Below are 6,264 nucleotides of genomic sequence, written 5' to 3' on the forward strand. Positions count from 1 at the left end.
TAATGGGCTGTCAACTGAAAAAAAAAAATGAACAAACTAAAAATTGAGAGTTATGTTTTATTCGGCGGACAAAATTGAAGACCTAAGCCCAGGACACAGCATCTCAGATGGCTCTGAGGGACCGCTCTGAAGAGGCAAAGGGGGGGCCAGGATATACAGGAGTTTTTGCAGCAAAGACCAGGTAGTAGGAACATCAAAAGATTACTGTTAATTAAAGAAAACCAGACATCTCAAGTTAAGGAATTTAGTGCTTTTCTGTATACGGGAAGATGCAAGTCTGGGCTCACTGAAATCATTCCTTTGATGTGCACCTGTTCTGTCTGGGGCCAGGGGCCTGTGTTTTCCCATCCTGAGTCTCCTCAGGGTGCACCCTTGGAGGGGGGTGGGGAGCTGCAGTGGCTGACAGCTTGATGGTGGGCATCCTGTTTCCATCCCGAGTTCCCTCAGGGTTCACCTTCAGGGAGGCTGTATTGTGATGGCATGATGGCTGCAACATTCTTTGTTTACTGATATGGCAGGCGACATTTTTAGTTCACAGGGCATTTGCTGAGCACCCAAAAAGCCTCCAGGACAAAACCCAGGGGACAAAACCAGCCTAAGTAGGGGCCTAAGACGAAGTCCCTCTCACAAACTGGGACATCCAACCTGAGTGAGCTACCAAACTTAAACTCTGTTGACCATAATCAGCCCTCATCCTATTGGAGAGCCTGAAATTGGGTTAGCCGGTCTCTGTAATTTAAAGTTTAAAGCGATTTAGGCTGGTAGTACCCCCAGGGCAGTGGAGATGCAAACCTTCTCCGGAAGAAACTACCTTTAATCCAGGCCTCAAGAAATTCCCCTAGAGAGGTCAGAGAAAGACACAAGGAAACAAGGTGCTATGAGAACCAACAGGAACAACAGATATCTGGGTCAGATCTACGAAGACTTCACATATCAGCGTTATTACACTGCGGACAAAGAATGCCGCCTGCCTTTCACTAAACGAAGGATGCTGTGGCCAGAAAACCATCAGCCACTGCAGCTGCCCCTGACTGCTGAGGGGATTCAGGATGGAGAAAAACAGGACACAGGCCCTAGATAGTAAAGATGCATAACAAAGGAATAGTTTCAGTAAGCCCGGACACCTCAGGATATGGCTGAGTTCCAATAAAATAAACACACTTCAGCCTGTAGGCCAAGTCCAGCTGCTCCCTGACTTTGCAAATAGTGGTTTGTTAACCCTGTTCTAACAGATAAACTTCAAGCAGGAGGAAAGTGATTTGAGATAAAAGGTCTCGTATGCAAGAGACTGGTAATTCTAAGAGAACATTACCGTTTTATACAACTGACCCCTCGTGGGGTTACAAAAAAGTAAGATACAGTTAAAGTATCATGTATCTATCACATAGGTTTATGACAAAAGTAGCATATACGTCGGAAGGGAAAGACTGGAGTTAAACTGTTGTGAGTTTTACACTGCTGATGAGGAGAGAAGAATGTTAACTTTAAGCACTGATAAATTTTCTAGTATAAGCACTATAGCAAAAGTCAAATAACTTCAAAACGTATGGGCGAGAGGGATGTGAAAAACAAAAGGTAATTGTGAGATAACAGAGTGTACGTATTGGTCTCTGCCCCCCAGTTCCCGGCACAGGGCTCCTGAAACCTGGTAACTCCTGAGTGATGAGACCACCAGGTGCATCTTTGGTTCTAGTATTTCATCCTTGACCCCAGTTCCTGACACAGAGCTCCTAAAACCCTTGTCATTTCCTGGGTGATAGGAGTGTCTTTTGTCCTAAGAATGCGACTCTTGGCGGGCTCCTGAATGGCTCCTGGATGGGGGCTGGTCATGGCAAAGAAAAAGCCATGGTTAGAAGCTTAGACTGTAGCTCAACACCCCATTGTCTTGAGAGGGGGAGAGGCTGAAAATGGAGTTAATGATCGAACATGCCTACGTGATGGAGCCTCCATAAAATCCCAAAAGGACAGGGTTGGGGAGCTTCCGGGTTGGTGACCCCATGAAGATCTGGGGAGACCGGTGTGCCCAGAGGGCATGGAATCTCCCGCCCCTCCCCACACACCTTGCCCTGTGCTTCTCTTCCTCTGGATGTGCATCTGTGTCCTTTATCCCATCCTTTATCATGAACTGGTAAACAGTAAGTAAATGGTTTTCCTGAGTTCTGTGAGCTGCTCTAGCAAATTAATCGAAGCTGAGGAGGGGGTCGTGGGAGCCTCTGAGTTCTAGCTGGTTGGTCAGAAGCACAGGTGACAACCTGGACTTGGGGCTGGCATCTGAATTGGGGGGGGCAGGGGAAGGGGGAGGAGGGCAGTCTTGTGGTACTGAGCCCTCAACCTGTGGGATCTGATGCCATCTCCAGGTAAAAGAGTATCAGAACTGAGTTAAACTGTTGGACACCCAGCTGGTGTCCCAGAGAACTGCTTGTTATGGGGTAAAACCCACACGCCTTTGGTGATCAGAAGTGTCATGAGTTAAGTATTCTGTGTGTGTTGTAAAGGGGACAGAGGAGAAACGCAGGAGGGGGAAAGAACTGTAGGTTCTCCTAAAACAACAAATAAGGAGGAAAAAGAAAACAAGAAAGTGGAACAAATACAAACAAAAATAAAAGTACAAAATAATATGACATAAATCCAAATATATCAGTAATTTCAATAAGTGTAAATGGGCTATATGTTCTAATTAAAAGACAATATAGATTGGATTTTTAAAATACAGCCATGTGCTCTTTATACACATATCTAAGCCACTGAGATACAGAAAGTCAAAGGGTGAGAAAAGGTCTGCCAGGCAAATACTATCCAAATGAAAGCTGATGTTAAAAAAAAAAAAAAAAACTGAAGGCAAAAATTATTGCTAGAGATAACATAGGTTACTGTAACACAACAAAGAGTTCAATCCACCAGGAAGCTGTATGAGTCCTAAACATGCATACATTTAACAATAACTTAAAAACATAAAGCAAAATTGACATAACTACAAGTCTGCATCATAATGGCAGACTTTTATATACCTTTCTCAGTAATGGACAGCTCAGGAAATAAAAGAACAGCAGTAAAGATAAAGATTTGAATAAGACAACTGGTAAGTCTGACCTAATGGACATATACAGAAGTCATACCCCAAAACTTTAAAACTTGTATTTTCCACCACCTACAGAATATTTACAAAAATTCTATCCCAATATATTTGAAAGTTGAAAAGAAATGGATAAATCCCTACCCTAACATGCCTAAAAGAAATATAAAACTGAATAACCCCAGAATCACTATTAAGACATTGAAATCAGTAGTTAAAAATCTTCCAATAAAAATAAGAGAAAACCCAAGCAAGTTTTTACGAGCAAGTTCATCATATACTCAAAGAATAAATAATTCACATCTTAAGCAATTTAGTCCAGAATAGAGAAGGAGGAGGAACACTCTCCAACCCATTCTTATGAGGCAAAAGGCAGTAAGTCCACACTCATCATTTCTACTCAGCATCATACCAAACATCCCAGCCAGAGCAATTAGGAAAAAAAGAAATAAAAGGCATTAATTGGAAAGGAAGAAGTAAAACTACCTATATTCACAGATTACATGATTTTTACACAGAAAATCCTATGGAATCCACTAAAAAACTGTTGAATTGCCAAGTGAGTTCTGAAGGTTACATAAAACAAGATCAACGTACAAAAATAAATTTCTGTACACTTGTAACAATCTGAAATGAAATTTTAAAACAATCCCATTTATAATAGCTTCAAAACAAGAGATGTGGGACTTCCCTGGTGGTACAGTGGTTAAGAATCCACCTGCCAATGCAGGGGACACAGGTTCGATCCCTGGTCCAAAAGACCCCACGTGCCGTGGAGCAACTAAGCCCATGGGCCACAGCTACTGAGCCTGTGCTCCAGAGCCCATGAGCCACAACTACTGAGCCCGGTGCTGCAACTACTGAAGCCCGTGCTCCACAACAAGAGAAGCCACCACAATAAGAATCACGCACACTGCAACCAAGAGTAGCCCCCGCTCGCCGCAGCAACAAAGACCCAACACAGTAATGAAAACCCAATGCAGCCAAAAATAAATAAATAAAATAAATTTATAAAAAAATTTTTTAAATAGTGACACGTTTAAAAATTAAAAAAAAAAAAAGGATTGAACTCAGTGACAAGAGTCAGTATTCTGAGTGTTGAAAGAGGGATGCATACATTTTACATTCCAAACATGCAGGCAGAAAAGCTGACCCACACAATAGTGAACCCAGAGAGAAAATGAACCGTCTGCCCTGCGATCCACATGGTGTGCAAACCAACTACACACAGAGCTTTAAATCTTGTGACTCCACCAAAAGGCTCTGTCATGAAGGACTTGTAAGAAAACAGCACCCTAGAAAATTTCCCTGTTAACTGGTAACCCCCCAACTATGAAAATGTACTCCCTGTAAAAGGTATACGTGGCCCTAGTGGAAAACCATTATGTGTGTTTTTTTTCAAGTTAAATATCCCTGGGTACTGACTTAACACGCTGGGAGGGGTATAAAAAAGTCTAAGGGACAGTCTCTGGCCCTAAAGGCACTTGCAGCATCGACAGAAAACCCTTTATCACAAAAGTATCTAAAATATTAGAAATAAACACACACAACAATAGACACAACAAGTCAATACAAAATTAGTTGACAGAGCAGTCATATTGATACTACTTAAGATGTTTTGACGAGGAAGGGAAGAAAAAAGAAATCACAATTATCTAAAGCGGTCAGAGGCGGCTTAAAGGTCCAATAAAATACAAATAGATTGGACAGGAGAGGCCAGTGTGCACACCACACACATGCACACGTGCGCGCACGCGCGCACACACACACACACACACACACTGCCCCCACACACACACACAGAGCTATGTATGTGTAAGAAAAAACATGGGAGGCCACAAAGTCTGGCCAGGTCAGGGAAGAGGAAACTAGTTGAGCTAGCATTCCACCCACTTGCACTGGCAACAGAAGAACTGTATTAACCCCATACAAAAATGACTGTGGGTTTGTACATAAAGATTTCCCTGCTTGACTCACCATAAATATAAAGCAAACAAAATTGGCATGATGAGAGCTTTAGATGTATTTTTTTAATATATATTTATTTATTTTATTTTTGGCTGCATTGGGTCTTCGTTGCTGCGCGCGGGCTTTCTCTAGTTGCAGTGAGCGGAAGCTACTCTTTGTTGTGGTGTGCGGGCTTCTCATTGCAGCGGCTTCTCTTGTTGCGGGACACGGACTCTAGGCGCGCGGGCTCAGTAGTTGTGGCTCGCGGGCTCTAGAACGCAGGCTCAGTAGGTGTGGCGCACGGGCTTAGCTGCTCCGCGGCATGTGGGATCTTCCAGACCAGGGCTCGAACCCGTGTCCCCTGCATTGGCAGGCAGATTCTCAACCACTGCACCACCAGGGAAGCCCACTTTAGATGCATTTTAAATCAAACAGATGTCTATTCTCAGATGAAACTATAAACTATACCCAGTAATTTTAAATAGAAACACAAAACCTACAGCTATCCATAAAATTTTAGAAAAGAGCGAAAAGCACAAATGTTAACACCAGTCGTCCCACTTCTGTGGAATCACAGGAGACTTTGCTTCCTTGCTCCTTTTCTGTACTTTCCCGGTAGGATTTTAAAAAAAAGCAGTTTTTGTGGGGTTTTTTTTAGGTATTACTTTTTTTTTTTTTTTTTTTGGTATGCGGGCCTCTCACTGCTGTGGCCTCTCCCGTTGCAGAGCACAGGCTCCAGACATGCAGGCTCAGCGGCCATGGCTCACGGGCCCAGCCGCTCCACGGCAGGCGGACTCTCAACCACTGTGCCACCAGGGAAGCCCTAGGTATTACTTTTTAAAAGCTATTTTAAAAGCACGTACATCGATATTCATAAATGTATGGAATATCATGAGAAGAATCATAAAGAAACTAGTAATAGTGGAAAACTGGGTGACACGACAGTAGAAGGTCAGAAGATGTACTTTCATCACACCCCTTTCTGTATCTTTTGAATTCAGTGCCACGTTTACTACCTATTTAAAAACAAACACCAGGGATTTCCCACTGCAGGGGGCACAGGTTTGATCCCTGGTCAGGGACCTAAGATCCCCCACAAGGCGTTGCACAGCCAAAAATAAATAAATAATAAAAACTTTAGAAACAAACACCATTTTTCAAAAACCACAAGAATGTGAAATGTGATGGACATTTAAATTTCCCTTATTTCATCTTCACAAACTATTAATGTATGTGGAAAGAGT

This window comes from Lipotes vexillifer, unplaced genomic scaffold (assembly GCF_000442215.2).
Source record: "Lipotes vexillifer unplaced genomic scaffold, Lipotes_vexillifer_v1.1 scaffold402, whole genome shotgun sequence".
NCBI lineage: Eukaryota > Metazoa > Chordata > Mammalia > Artiodactyla > Lipotidae > Lipotes > Lipotes vexillifer.